Source organism: Anser brachyrhynchus, assembly GCF_964034855.1.
Source record: "Anser brachyrhynchus genome assembly, chromosome: 2".
NCBI classification, from domain to species: Eukaryota; Metazoa; Chordata; class Aves; order Anseriformes; family Anatidae; genus Anser; species Anser brachyrhynchus.
In genome coordinates, this window is record NC_137695.1 from 121165258 (window position 1) to 121182083 (window position 16826).

Here is a 16826-nt window from a genome sequence, read left to right on the forward strand (position 1 = left end):
CTCTCCCCTTCACTCCAGATTCTGCCCAGGTGGATCCAGCCTTGGCGGTGGTTGCTGCTCTGCAAGAGGCAGCTGCTTACAAGGGCTGAGGGTGGCACCCCAACTCAGTCGGACACCTGGAGCCTTTTCACTCAGCTGACAGCACATCATCATCTAATTGACAGAACCACAAGGTTTTTTTACTGCCATTGCGTCACTGTAAGAAAAGAAGGCCATGAGGCTGAGTGGGTTAAAAAAAAAAAATCTTCTCTTAGGTATTGATTTTGATATGATTTTCCTAATAATGGTAACACTATGTTTGTCTACTGCTTTTTTCTATTTTTTTTTTAACCTAGCCCAAAGTATCTTTTGCTCATTTCAGTGCTCAGCTGAATGCTGCTGAATGATTGCTGTCCCTCGTGCTTTTTCTACAAAGAGACCCTGTTTGCTTCTGACACTTAGCTCAGAGGTAATTAGGAAAGTCTTCTTACAAAATATATCTTTGCCACAGCCCTGTGCAGTGTCCCATTAGCACAGACACGGGAAAACTGAAGAGTATAACAGCAATTAATTTAATGTATTTTATGTGTGAATACATTAATGGGAGCAGGAATTCAGGCTTAGGCGTGATAAGTTGTTAAGGCTTCTAAACTGTAACAAGATCAAACATTTAATAGTGCTGAGGCTGTACTATTCCCTCCCCTGCAATGAAATCCTCCATTTTCTAATACTATTTTGCATCTGTTTATTGGCGTCAAGTGTGATACAGACCCAGGCTGATGACGGGAGAGAGCTGCAGTCACAAGGCCGTAATCTTGTCACATAAAGCGAGCACGTACACCACTGAGACAGACACCAGTGGTGGCTTCTTGGCTCCCCTGTCTGGGGGAACCTCCTCCAGGACACCTGTAGTTTGAGAGTAATTATAAGACATTCCTGATGACTTCTATAGGAGAGTCTGTTGAAGCACAAGGGTTGAATTCCTGGACGCAGAGAATAAATGACACAACTGTTGCTCTTTCCATGACTTAATTCTCAGATGGAAAATGTATCTCACACAGGACTGAAAAAACAGGGAATAAGCTAAAATACAGGCAATCAAAACTGAGCTTTGAGACAGAGCTGGCTGGTGGGTTCAGCTTCAAGCAGGGTATGGGTTGCACCTAGGGAAAGCTGAGGAGCAAGAACAACCATAACTAAGAATAATACTAGCTCTATTCAAGAATATGTGATTGTAGGGCGTACCAAATGTGGCTCTGCAATCCTGTTTTGTACAAAAGAGGTTCTAAATACAACCTTATAATAGCAGCTGCACTGTAGATATCATAACTTCTAAGCTGCATCAGCAAGAATTGAATGAGGAAAACGTTTCATGTTTCTATTTAATCCACCCTTTGGGTGCAGGGCAGATATGATAGATATGTGCATGATGATTAACATTCTTTTATTATGCGAATAGTTATTTAGATAGCTGTTAAGTTTTATAACTCAAAAAAGACCTGTCACGGGAGAGTTTAAATTAGAGACGGGCTACAGACCAAAAGGTTTTGCATGTGAGAGGTTACAGTTAGAAATAAAAGTGTCGCATAGGCCTGTTTTCTAATGCAGAATGGAGATCTTGAAAACTTTCCTTTTTAATGAACTCCTGATTACATTGAAGATTTTTTTGAAATAAAAGCACATGGAAAAATCTTGAGAATATTAACATTTCCAATGTAGTCAATTTTGGAATGAAACATTTCAATTTTTGACTTTGAAATGATTGAGTCAATTTAAATATGTTCTATACATAATTCAGAAGTCAAAATAAAAAGAAAATTGAATGAAAATATTTCCATTGATCAAAAGTTTAAATTTTACTCTAAAATTTTCCTGTTAGAATGTTTGGATATATCTGTGGCTCAGAAATTTCAAAATCCTCATGAAAGGAAGCTTCTTCAAAGCATTGCGGATTTTCTTTCTGTATCGTAAAGCTGAAAGATTTCGGAAATACCTACAAAGACAGGATAAAGCAAAGAAGTTCAGTTTTGTGCATGGTCACAAAACCAAAATGGACTTATTGTGGCCACTTAAGTATCAGTCTGCTACATGCGCCAGTCTAATAAAATGCTCTGCCATGTAGCATTCTTACAAAGCTTGATTGATTGGCAAAGTTCTTGCTCTACAATGTTAATAAAGTTAAATAAAGACAGTTTAAATAGAGTCTGGTTGTATTTTTTAATATGGAATTATGTGACATGAACAGATCAAAAACATTTCTCTATAATTTCAGTTTATCCATTTAATTATTTCTTTTAAAATGAGTATCATAAATTATATACTGGACATAATTTCTAGAAGGAACTATCTTTTTGTAGGAAACAAAAGGACACATATGAGCAATACAGACTGTGCTATCATTTTATACTAGGTAGCAAGGAGAATGATTTACATGTACCATGGACTCACTCAAAAATCACTCATTTGCCACTTTATTTTTTTATTTTTTTTAAGGGGGATGTTGTTAAAACATCCAAACATTTCAAATGTTTTCTTAGTCACTTTATACAGTTCAGGTAAACAATTTTGCCATTAACAGTTTTAAGAATGAGTCAGCTCTAGAGGATACATTTTTATCATTTTTGTGTTTGAGATAATCAATCTTAAAACATACCACAAATATAGCAAAAATCTATATTGATTTGTATGAAAGTAATCAGCATTTCTCTGTGATTTTATTCACATCATGATTTCTTTGAATGTCTTAATGATACTGTTTTCTTCCCTGTGCATCATGAGTATTCATATCTGAAATATAGGTCTGGATTATACTTACAGCACATTTTGCATTTTGGCATTTTTTCATCTGGATTAGTGTAACATAATAAAATGCTAGTAAGAATCTTCATAGCTGTGAGCTTGAAGTTGCTACAAATATCGAGGGGGTATTTATTGTTTCAAAAAACAAAATCCATGACCCTCTTACTAGTAAACTTTTTTTTTTTTTTTTTTTTTAGAATACTCAAGACTATTGTGACAGAGTTATTAATGATGATAATAGAATACCTTTATTAAGTGAGTATGATAGGCTTATTAGTGCATGATAAACATTCAGATAGCACTTTCAAGTACTTACAATCTAAATTTGATCTTGGAAACACATTTTTATTTGAAAATAAAATACATCCAAACCCATAAAATGGTGGTCAACAATAGGAATTACAGTAATAGTGTAAAACAATATAATTTCTAGGATAATTTATTTTGTGGCAGAAAGGAGATGGATTTTTTTCTCATTTTGCAATTTTGCCATGAACTTAAAATTCTAAGTCACATTAATCTGTAGAATTTGCATTATGTACTTAGTATGTTAGGTAGTGAGGAAGTATCAAAGATTTAATCCCCTTTTTTTTTCCCAGAGTGCAGTGATATAATTTTCCCTTATTGTTTAGCAAAGCTCAGAGACCATGTACAGATGGATGACTTTAATATCCATCTAGTACTGACATTTACAAAAGTGCCACATATGAGACAAATGGACAATAGGCTTTGCACTGTTAGCCCCAACCCCCCAAAAGACAGGCCACTGAAGAAATATATAGACTCTTCTTCTGAGGGTAAAGAGGACTGTTGATGAATTGCATAAGAAAAGGGATTTTGAAGTTTTTTGACTGTAATAATGTCTTCCCTGCTGAGATGTTAGTAATATGTTGGCTCTCTTTTCCTCTTTTGAACATTAGTTTGAAGAGCTTCCATTATTGTTTTTGTTTCTAGCTGGAGAGAAAGCAAATTCTTTGACCTTACTATTATGAAAAAAAATTTTTTTTTTTTTCCTTTGCAGTCGTGAAACAAATGGACAAACATTTTAAAACACCAACCTTCCACCTCTGCCCAGCTGAGTAACCACAGGGAACTTAAAGTCCATGCTCTCTATATAAGACCTTGTGTTGGGTTGTACTCAATGACCTTTTTTCCCTTGAAAAAGTTTGACCCTGGATAAGAAACAAGGCTGCAATCTTGTACTAATGCATGTGTCACTCTTTCTTCACTACCAATTTAGTCATAAAAGCTATATTAAAGTTACTGTCAAGTTACTTGCCTCAACCTTTATTGTAATTTCATATATAGATCTTCCTTTTGCTACTTTAGTTCGGTGGCAACTGTGATGTACGGAAAACTTCAATCCCTGTAATTCAGACAATTAAGCAAGTATCAGTCAACCAACGGTGATTTTTCTTTTCCATACGAAGCCAGTGAAAAAACTAGGATTTTTTGTATTAAAATAGAATAGAATGTTTCAGTTGGAAGGGGCCTACAAAGATCATCGAGTCCACTGACTACTTCTTGGCTAACAGAAAGTTAAACCGTATTATTTAGGGTATTATCCAAATGCCTCTTGAACACTGACAGGCATGCGGCATCAACCACATCGCTAGAAAGCCTGTTCCAGCCTCACGGTAAAGACATTTTTCGTCATGCCCAGTCTGACCCTCCCCTGGTGCAGATCTGTGCTGTTCCCAGTCATCCCATCCCAGGGAGCAGAGGCTGGCACCTCCCTCTGCTTCCCCTCCTCAGAAAGCTGCAGCAAGCAGCGAAGTCTCCTCTCGGCCTCCTTCTCTCCAGACTAGATAACCCAAGTGTCCTAAGTCTCTCCTTACAGGACATGCCTCCCAGATCTTTTACCAGCTCTGTTGTGGATAACCCAAGTATCTTAATGTCCGTAATATCCTCAATGTCCTTTTGAAATGCAAGTTTAATAATACTTATGATTTGTAATTAGGTATTGTTAAATTTTACTTTGTCTTTTCCTTCTCCTGTGATTTAGCTAAATCATGATGTAGGATTATGCCTCCTTCTGAAGTGGTTATTACATCACAGTGGGAATGACCAACAGGGACAGGACTATCCAGGAGACTGTAAATTGGCATAGATACAAAAACTACTGGCCTATTTAATGAGATCTCAAGATGCAACAGATAGATCATAAATGATAGATTATCTGATTCACAAAACCTGTCTGTGAATCATGGGGATTTTCGCTTTTTAAAAAAATTACTCCATGACTTTTAGAAATTTCAAGTTTCTAAAAATACTAATATTTCTAATACTAAGGCCTTTTTTTTTTTTTTTTTTTTTTTTTTTTTTCATTAGCAAGCATCTGAGATGTGAAAAATGATTCACAGAATTCTTGTTTCAAAACCTGGGTTTTCATCTCAATGTCTTTATTTTCAGAGCGCTTGAATCTTTGTTTGTGACGTCGGTCCACGCCCCAGTGGTAAATGATTTGCAGAAGAGGATAATTTTAATCAAGCCATAATGAACTTGAAAACCAGTAACTGTGAGAATTAAATATTATGCTGTCCTCTTTCTTGAGGCAATTTCTGAATTCACTTATGTTTGGTGCTTAAGAAATTATGATACAGTCAACAATTTTTAGAAGAGGATATTCAGCAACAAAAATGGCATTTTAACTCAGGGAAATTTTATGATTTGTTTCTGAATGTCGAACTGTTTCCAAACAGTTTTGAAATACCTGTAATTTTTCCATGCATCTTATCTTTCACTGTTCTTGAGGAATAAGAAAAGTGAAATATATGTTTTGATTTTATTGCCTTAAAAAGAGATTCTGAGATATATAACAAAGATCATTTATTAAAATAAGAACTAGAATGACTTTTACCTTCGTAACATGTGGACTGGAATAACTATTTTATGGCAAATCAACTCTACATGTTAGTCCATCTGCTTTCTATAGGGCAAAACTCATTTGAGCCTTGCCATGGCTGGACATGCAAAATTGTGGGGTATCATCGCTTCCTAATCACCTTTTTTGTAGTTGTTCGGCATTGGCCACATATAGGAGTAAGCCATGTATGGAGTAAGACCAAGTCATGAAGACCAAGAACAGTTAAAAGTTAAAACTTAGACCAATTGATATGAGAGAGAAGGCGTAGCAATCACTGCTGCAGCCTAGACATTGGCGGAGTGCACCCTGGCTCATGTCTTGGTCTTGTTCTCATGGGTGGATTTTACTCAACAAAGTAAATTCTCCTCATTATTGGGCTAAATTGATTTTTAGATTTTTTGATCATATTTCAGAAAAGGAGTTTGAGTAACAGCACTTTTTAAGGAGCATTTTTCTGAGTCAGATGCAGAGCAGATGTCTATGAGAAGACATTATGCATTTTCCATGGACATGATTACGACAAAGGAGCATAACAGTACATAGAAGATTTGAAAACCAGGAAACTAGATGCATGCCTTAATTGTCACACAGTGGAAGACTTTAGCATCCAGCAGAGAGTTTATGGATAATCTAATTTCTTATTAATCAGAAAAGTGCCTATTATATTATTGAGTGAAGTGGGGTTCCAAAAATTAACACTGTTTAATTGCCCAGCTGGAATTGTAAACAGTTATCAGATCTGACTGCTAATGTCAGAAATCCATCTTTAATGTGGATTATTGTGATTCTTCTTGGGCATGGTAAAAATAAAAGCTGTATTTGACTGTAGAAGATAAGCAGTCAGTCAAACGTCTGTCTCAGCATTGTTCAGCTGCATAATGGTTCTGCAGATGTTGAAATCAAGAGGGAAAATATTAAATTAACAGTGAGTGAAAAGCTGGGGGAACTTGTGCTATAATTTTCTTTTTAGAACAGTACTAGTCCCTTTGGTCCAGTTCATGGGGATGTTCCTGCTGCTCTTGGAAGTGGCTGATGCTTTCCTTCCTAGAATTTATAACTAGAAAATTTGAGATTTATATTCTCTGTGGGCTATTGCCACATAGAGGCATGGCCTTGAGTTTGTGTCTTTTTCTGAGCCAGGCAATGAGAGACGTGAGAACAAACATCGCTGGATGGGCCTTCCGTTATGCTTGGGGTCAGCATGTAACAGGGCAGGGTAGGGTTAGGAGGCCGGATGAGTCCCTTCTCATCCCCCCAGGGTCAGTGGAGACTACATGGGGGATTTAGAGGACAGGAGAACTTGTGCTGAACCTGTGCAAACACCAGTGGTGACTTGAGACCTGTCCTAGCAGAGAGTGGGGGTGATTTGAGGCTGTCCAGCTTGCTGCCTCTTGCCTTCCCAGCCCGTTTGATTGCCTGGTGCCACAGCCTGGACTGTAATCGTGCTGGTTTGATTTCCTTCTCCTCCTCCTCCTCATGTCTCACTGCTGGAGTTTTGTCTCCAGCTGTTTCGTCTCTAGGTCAAAGGAAGCAGTCTCTGAAATTACTTAATTTCTATTTAGAAATTCATTAGGGTCTCAAAAGCACTTACACATACCTTTAAACACAGCATAGATGATGGAGGAGCACCAGCTGTTGCTTTACATGTGGATGCAGACATAGGACTAAAAAGCATTTTATATCTGATTATCTGGCAGTATAACACCGATTCTATCATGGGTATGGATGAAATGTACGCTAAAGTGACAACTGAATACCGCTAAGGGAACTTTCACAAAGATTCAAACTAAAATTTTCCAGAAAAGTAAATTTCCTTGCCCACTTCATACTTCATAAGGAAATTTCAGTTTTTATGTCTTTCACACTTGTGATTTATTTATTTTTTTTTAAATAATCAGAGTATCTCCTTTGGTTATTTTCAAAATGAGAAGTCTTGTATTTTGTTGAACTTATATTTTTTACTTTACAGTTCAGTTAATAGCAAGATAAACCAAGATAAACTTTTAAAGAACACACTCTAAATGAACTATTTTAAAATCACTTAAAATACATAATTTTGTTTGATTTCATATGCATTTTGGAAAGATTATTTTTACTTTTTTTTTCAAGATTTTGAATTTTACCTCTTTCAAGATGGAAATAATTCTTAGACATTTAATTTCTTGACCTGTAATGCAAAAAAAAAAAAAAATCCCTTTCTATTTTTATGCTTCCAACACCAGAAACTTCAAAACTGTTTTGATTTACTATTCTTCATGAAAACATAATGCACTGTGAATCTCATAATACACCCATATTTATAAAATTTTAAAAAAGAATTCTCAGAGGGGTAGCAAAACTGTGCAACTGAAACTAATATTTTCTCCCATGAACAAAACTGTGGTTTTTCAGCAATAATCAAAGAATTGTTGATAATTTGATTCAAGCTTTCTGGTAATGCACTTCAATTTTCTGCTTTTTGACTGTGTTAGGTAACATGCCCATTACATAGCCCTGAGGGAGTCTGAAATCAAATCCACAAGAGGTGACAGAAAACTTATATTGCTTTCTGAAGGCTTTATACTGGGCTCATCAGGAACAAACTATAACATCTTCTAACTGTTCTACACTGGCCAGTCCTCTTACTTATAATTACCTGTACCTCTCCAGATATCCTTTCATTTGCAGTCCCAATTCTTACAGCAGATATTCTCAAAAACACATTTGCTTTAACAAGGGTATATGCACCTTTGACCCTTGGATCACACACATGTTCTGATTTTTCTGGAAAGAGAAACGGTCATCTGGTTTTGTTCTGTGAACGGATTCAGTTGCAATATAATTGATTTCAATCCTATTTAAATGGAATGAGGGAACAGAAATAAGTTCTCAGAGTGAAGGAAATGAATGTAGCGTACTTTCTTAGTAGTTCCGGTGATTCATTGTGGGCTGAAAATGATAATTTTCCCCTCTACAAAAATATACTCTGAACTTCTGCTACTAGAAGAGTTTGTTATCTTTTGTGTGATTGGTTACTGATTATAATTTTAAAGCAGTACTAATATCTATTGGGATTTGTTTTGTAATAAGTTTGACCACAAGGGTTTTGACTAGGGATGCACTAAGTCAATTAATAGCTGAATGCCACTGCTGATGATAGTTTTATGATATATTTCTGCTAAGCAAGAATAGAGTTGATGCTATGCCTATGCCTTGGCAGTGATAAGGAATCTTTGATGAATATGATATTTTTCTCTACCTTCAGAAGAAATATCAATGAAATGAGCATTTGAAATATGATATTGGTAAGACCAAACAGTCATATGTCAGTAGACTGCATGCAGAGATTCTTAATGTTTCCTGCTGGTTATGAATAGCAATTTAGTTATGCAGTGTAAGAATGTCTTAAGAGCTTGCCAGTGATATTATCTTGTTGAGGTTATTTCTCATTGTTTAATGAAACATTTGCAATCTTAAAATATCAAGTGTATTTCTCTCATGTTTTTGTTGTGATCATACGTATGGATGAGCTCTGGAACACAGTTATAATCTGTGGTACTCCAGAGCTGCATTCTCTCTTCCTCTCACAGTACACATGCTGCACTGACTTTGTTACTTTTATTCTTCAGAGTAAGTCTCAGCATCCATCCCAGGCTGGTGATATTATTTTAGAAAAGCAAGAAACCTCAAAAATGGCAGTACAGGCTACTACGTTCCACCTTTCTCCTCATGACAGACCACCAGGGTAACTTGCACCCACACCCTGTTTGCTGCTTTCTACGCCCAGGACACACTCCCTTGTATAAGGGGAACTCACTGATTTTCATAACCATATACCAACAGATAGGTGGTGGACACTGGGGATGAGTGAGGGTAGACCCTCTGGGTTATCAGTTGTGCATGACTCTCCAGTAGTACCTTTCTGAGCATGTGTGTGGCAGCCTGTAAGGTGCTGGTTTGTCCCACCACCTTCAGGCAGCTCAGCAATGGGGCAGGGTGCCCTTCCCACCAAGGCTGCAGACCTGAAGTGAGTCACGATGGCCTTCACTGTCCCTCTGGGGTCACTTGACCACCCTTGTTGACTTTGGCCATTGCAGCCAGAACCTTACACATATGCTGGGGTAGCACTGAGCCTCGAGGTCTTCGAGAAGGTACTCCAGGCACTGGGAAAAGGGCCTGCACCTCCTCTTGGTTGCTGTGAATGTGCACAGCCCCCAGGGCAGGGAATTAGACCTAGTCTCCCCCGGCCTGGAGACTAAGGTGCAGGCTGCCCTACCTTGGCCAAGATGATGTCCTCAAATCCCTTGCAAGCTGTGACCAGAAAAACAGCACCTTCCCATACAAAATTAAATATGCTTTCGGTCCTAAATTGATCAGAGGTTCACTTAAGAAAGAAATTTGTCATTGGTGATTGGGAGCTGTCTTCCAAAGTGTTGAGGCAGCAGGCTTGGACTAAATGTCAACAAAAATTTTCCAAGGGGAAAGCCTGTAACTAAAACCCAGCTAAAGACAGACACTCCTTAGGGTCTATCCTTGGTCTTCCTTCTTGACACACTGGAAAGCATAAAGCTCCCAAATTCTGCATGTCTGGGCATGCTGCAGTTTGCTACAGTCCATAATAGCTACTCTTGTAGGATACTAAACGCCTGTCTTAAGTAATCAGGTCGACTCCCACTGCGCTCACCTTCCATGTTGGCAAGTGCTGGGTTAGACTCATCTGATAGAGGTGGAACACATAACAGGACTGCATGTTATCAGTACAGATTTGCATAAATACCTGGAAAGACAGAAGCTTGCGCTTAGGTGTTTTTGAAAGTTTTCCTCATAATGAGGAGAACCCTGAAGTAAATATATAATTTAAATGATAAAAAATGGAAACTGTTGCTAGAAAGCAAGCGCTTTATTATAATTGTATTTTTTCAGCTCTATTACAGAATCTCTAAATTTTAATTCTCACCTTCTGAATAGTTTTCAGCAATTCATCATCTGTCTTCAAGTTTATATTCTTTTTCATCACAGAGCAAAAAGGTTTCTGCTTGTTATTTTTCAATGTTTTCTTAAATCCGCAAATGCACATGCCAAGCTTTGTGGCATAATTATATCATCTCTAAGGTATTTTAATCACCTTATAATTTAATTAAAATATTTGCTGTGGATTTGTTCAGTGATAATGGAACAAAGGGCTTTGCATTCATTTCATGATTTAATTGAAATCAAGTTCTGTCAAAACAAGGATTGATGTTGCCTAATAGATTCTGGGCATAGATTAGCTGATCTGAGTGGGCCTGTTTCCTCAACAGTTCTTCCGTTTGCTCAAGAAATTGCAAATCCCCCTGGTAGTTCTTGGGAATTTCTCACAATCCAGAGAAATAAGCTTCTATGTCTTTCTCCATTTATCTCAATCAGTTTAATGTCACATGAAATGCATTAACACCATGACTATTATGCATCTCTTAAATTACCAGACGTATTCTTCTGCTCTTCCTCAGTCAACACATAACATTTCTTCAGAAAGCCCAGGTAGAGTTAGAATCTCCCCCTGTTAACATATAACAGAAGTGGAGTGCATTGTGCTTAGGGTCACTGAAGTTACCTATGCAGTCAGTGGAATAAGGGAAACCATTACGTTAGATGACTGGACCCAAAGTTACAGGACTCAAGGTACACCCGTCCTTCCACTGGCAGGAGAAGCAGTTTAAACAGCTACCACAGGAGGAGAGGATCTTTCCCCCATCTCTCCTGCAGTGCAGATCAAAGCCCAGGTGAGGCTGGATTGAGCTCCCCTTGGGATGGCTGACTGCCTGGTCTGCCTGGAGGAGCTCTGCCAACATACTTATTGACAACCAAAAAAAAAGTTTTCAGAAATCAGGAACATGGAAATGCTCTTCAAAAGCTGGTGCTCTTATGGACAGTGACTAACACCTTGCTGGATGTTTCTGCTTGCTTCCAGGGTGCTACTTGCAGGGTGAGATTTAACTCAGTGTGATTTACAGCCAGGAAAAATAAGGACAAGAACTATGTGCTGGACAAGCAGATATATCCAATGTCTTAAATGTAGCTTTCATTTAATTTAAAAAACCTTCTTTGACTATCAGTCTAAACTGAATGACTTCATCCTCAATTTTTCCCCAGGCGAGCTCATCTTATCTGCTCTCCAGCCCCTAACGATCTCATCCAACCCCGTGGAAGAATCACATCATCAGAACTGAGGTTGTAATTGGAAATCCGCGATAAAGGTCTTAATCTGGCAGACCTTTCTCTTGTGTCCCCTGGCAATGTTGAATGAAATTGCTGTTCTACATGTCACACCAGATAGTCTTGTGCTTCAGTTAGCTCAGTCACGTGGAAAGTCTTCATACACCAGGCAAAGTACAAAGTTTATCAGCAAGTCTTTCATGTGAAATGAGCTCTGGTGAAATAGCCATTAAACTATAAAAGCCTATGACATAGTCTGCTCTACATGAAGGTAAACCTTTAATTCTGTACCTTTGAATAGTAGGAAGGAGTGTGAAGCCATGTAATGTATAGCCGACAGTACTTTGTTAAACTTTTTTTCTGTGGAAAGGTGCAAAACAGCCTACAGAAATAACAGTGAATTGATCTAGGAACTCTGGGTGTTAAATCAGACAAATTGCTTATGACAGCATGAAAACCTGATCACTTAACCTGTTTTATCACCTCCAGTGTGGGTGGAAGAATCGATAGGAACATTTTCCCAGTCCTGCCTAGTGTGTTGGTACAAATCAGTCTGAGCAGGTCTTTGGCTTTGTAAATGGAGGCAGCTGTCACTCTTCTGAGGGGGAGTTATGCTTCATAACAATGTATGAATGTGGGAAGTAAATCTGTCAACTGTCAGTCTGTCTGAGATGTGCATAAGGTTCCTCACTTAGCCAAAGATCATTAATTGCGCACAGTGACAATGTGTGGTATTAAAAAGAAATGTTAAGCAGGGAAAGTTAAGCAGAGTGTATTCTGTCCCTTGAAGAAGAATGAGAGATGGTGGTGAAACTGGTCTATGGAATAAAGCACGCTGACTGTTTTCTTGACAAGCAAAATTACTCAGATCTCGGTGGAAAGCATTTCAACATTGCAGGGCAGCAAGAATTTTCTTTGGCAGCTCAGTGTGATACATATCACAAATGGATATTAGCAATAATTATCAGTTTTACATTCTGTTAAGCAAAACTCCACTTTGTGTTCTCATTTGCTTTCCAGATTCGCACATTCTGATTTTACAAAATGATAGAATTTCATGAAAAATATTGGATGCCAGGATGAAAATGCAGAGAATTATCTGACATTTCTGTGAACAACAACAACAAAAAAGTAAAATCATTTAAAATATTGAATATCAAGTCATGATGAAAGAGATGAAAAGGTGTTTGGAATCCTTCTATTATGGATTTTCTGAAAATCACCTGGATTCAGGCCTGGTTTGATTTTTCCCTAGGTTCCACGCAGAAAGATCTCATGGCACATTTCATGACCCTGCCAGGCTATGTCCTACTGTATTCCTTTTTCATCTGGCATTTTATCAGCTAGAATCCACCAGGGGGACCATGTTTTGTGCTCTGGGGGGTTCTGCCCTGCCTGGTGTACTGGTTTATAACTGACACCTACTGAGGCAGCCTGGATTCTCTTTTTCAATTTATCCAGCATTTCCTCTCTATTGCCTTGCCTGTTTTTCCAGAACAGGCCATTTGCATTAATTTGAATTCATTTATAGCAATTTATTAGTCATGTGTATTATCCTGCCATATCCTGTTACACCAATTAAATCGTTGTTCTGGCTAAAAGCTTACAGCCCTGCTGGCTTATTCCCCATGCTTTCTGTGGATTGACACACATCCTTCTTGTCCCTTCCTTAACCCTCCTGTGAGCAACCAGCTAACTAGCTGTTTATGAAGGAGAAATCTTATGTCTTTCCAGTGGAAGTCAGAGGCTAAATTTTCCTTGAGTAGCAGCTCCTCTTTTGTTGGTAGTCCTCCATGCCCTGGTAGGTGGCAAGCTTATTTGGTTTTCTTTTAAATAAAAATGATTATGTAGTCCTGTTCCTGGGTAAGTATTTCCAATATGATGTATCTACAATGGACAATTTACTAAAGCCTACAGAATTTTGCCATCATTGTAAGTATAAAAGATGTGAATAAGAAGACTGATACCGAAATTACAAGCTCAATCATTTATCTTCTTGCAAAGACTATGTTGTTTAGCTGAAGAGCAAATATGGAAGAAGAAACCTAGAAAGTCATTTTATAATTTTTCCATCAGTTTAAATTTGAGTATCATCAAGCTTCGTTTGCATCTATACAGTCTATAGTGATCTGAACAGATATTTTTCATTCAGTTGCCCAAAATTTATTGATTTGCTATTTGATTATCTGTTCCTGGCTAAACCAATTTTACTGAACAGTAAAAAAACACTATTGTCATTTTGTCATCCAGCCAGTTTGAAGAGATGAAACTGTAGGGATAACTCTAGATATCATTTTCTTCTTAGAGATTGAAATGTGCTCTTAAAGTGGTACTTCTAAGCATCTCTTTGCTTTCATGAACATCAGACTTGCTTTTCCGCAATTAGTGCTGTATGAATTATCCTTCAATGAAGTCAACATCTCTCTTCATTAAAGATTATATAAGTATTATTTCCATAAGTTTTAAAGAACTGAAATATTATCACAGGCTTCACAGTAAAAAATTGTTCCAGGTAGGAACTCATCATTCATAGACATTTTTTCATTTTAGCTCAATTGCAGCTTGCCCTAGTGCCCCAGGAGTCAAGACACAGCTATTTGGTCCCAAGAACAGCTTGCCACAGACCTTGGGATATCCAGGGACAGAGAGCATCTCTGTTCTTATTCCTACTCTGGCTGCAGGAGGGAATAAGTTGTGGAGATGTGCTGCTTTCCACACCCCAGCCAGCATCCTGGGGTGTCAAAGTGATTTCTACAGCTTGCATTGTCTTTTTCATATTCCCTAAGGAAAATACTCAAATACTTGAATTGTCTGCTTGTTTCCTCCTTTGCCATTTTAGAACTCAGATAATCCTATAATGAAAGAGGGTCCACTGTAGGACTTAAACAAATGGTTAAAATATGACACACAAAGAGAATGGCACTACAGCAAAGGTGCTGGAATGGCAGTTGTCGACTTTATAGTCATCAACAGAAGAGATTCCTTCAGTGCATTTTAATTTCTTCTAATTCAACTACTTATTAAATTTATTGAAAATTAACACTTCTTCAGCAGGAAAGCTAAGATCTTCCTGTGCTCTACATGTTCAAATGGAGATGATTCTCTTTGTAAGTATATAAAGCCAGATGTTTCTTCACCTTGGAATGAATGTGCAACTATATATAAACTTACTTAAAGCATGCACAAAATATTTAATTAGAACAGATATTGAGTTGGTCTAGGGAGCTGAAATCCTGAGATGGCTCCCAATACTGGAATAATGACTGATTCCTTAAGATTGGCTGTTGACATGTGTGATCTTCATTCAAGCAGATGGGGAATAACAGAAATACTGGCATTTATGGTAAGAGAGGTGCATTGGGATCCCCTTTGGAAAGATTTACAGTGCCAAGCCTGAAGAGAATAAAATAATAAAAGGCCCAGAATGAATGAGGCTTTGATCACCTTAAAAATGTGGCCTGATTAACTTTGACAGCTTAGCTCCATCATAGCGCAGTATCAATTATTTTCCAACAATGTGTGAAAGGCAGAGTACAGAAGCTAAATTACAGATGGAGGCAGGAAGGTCATTAACAAGTTCATTAATCCATCCCCTCCCTAGTATCAAACACAAGCAGCAGTCAGAAATGACAGCAGAGGTTTTCCCTGGTATGTCAGTGGTGTGGGCTCTTAACTGAACAGCCCTTGTTTCTCCTTCATCAGATATGCCTATAAAATTTTAAGTGCAACCTGTGGCATGTTGTTCTTTTGTTAAATGCAGCTTCCTTCAGGCACAGCTGCTCTCATGGCCCTGAGACTTACTGCATCAGAATTGTACTCACAGTTCTTGTTTATGGTCTCACCGGGAACTGTCAGGACTGAAATCAGAGCAAAGAGCGTCACGAAAATCCTCTGTCAGAAAGTGAGTTCTATTCTTTAGAAATCAGCATAACTGCTACAGATATTCTAAAATATCTTCATTTTCTGAGTGCATCAAGGTTGATGACTTTGTCCTTCTCTTCTGTTTATAAGGACCTCTGTTAAAAGAAAAACTATTGGTTCAAGCACCGCTGTTACATCTTAATCCTTTGGCTTTGCTTTGCCAGCCACTACTATGAAGCAAGGAACACTGTCACTTTGCCTATATTTAGAATTTATCCTGGTCCAGCTTATGGAAGCTGACTGTAGCTGCAGCTGCACCTATGCAAAATCCAGGCACAGTGAAGGGGAACATCATGTTGTACCTCTTGAGATTTCATAGACTCCTGCCTTCTTAATTTTCACTGTGGTTCATGAAGAGTTGGCTGTGGTAGCTGTGCTGACTGATTGCAAACAGGTGTGCATCTCTTCTGGATGCACAGAAGCACAAGTCTTTAGCATTGACAGAAATGTGGTGTAGTCAGACTCTGCCTAAGGAGCTTTGTCATAAGTCTTCATGTTTATGGTCTCCCAAGCATTTCCAGTATCTGCAGATAAAAGTTGCCATTTACATGAATCATTCAAAAGCTTTATGGCACTTCTGTTATCACTTGTCATAGATGATACAGTCTTATGTGTAGGGTAAGATAAAATCTTATGTATAGAATGTGAAACCAATGGCTTTCAGTTCATTTCTCTGGAAAGACTCTGGAGATACGACTTTATTATCTTACTCCTCAAGTTCGTGGCCAGTGATATCAGTGATGGTATTTCCATCCTATGTAAACTGTTCTGAGACTGAATGGTAAAAACTCCTCTTCAAGAACTAGGCATCATTAAGCGTCAAACACTTTGTAGCTGTGAAAGCTTAAGGTTTTACGCGTTTGCCAAAACAGAATGAAAAAGTGGTTTTGTTTTCTTGTATTATTTATACTATATGAATATGTAATATGATTTTAAGACATGACCTGCAAATTCAGCGATAGAGAACACCATGCTCACAAATGATATTTAATGACTGCCACAAAAATACCAGCCTGCTGCAAACCACTATTTGTATTCACATACTTGAATCAGACTGAGAGCTGCAGACTGGGGTTTAGGGGCTGTT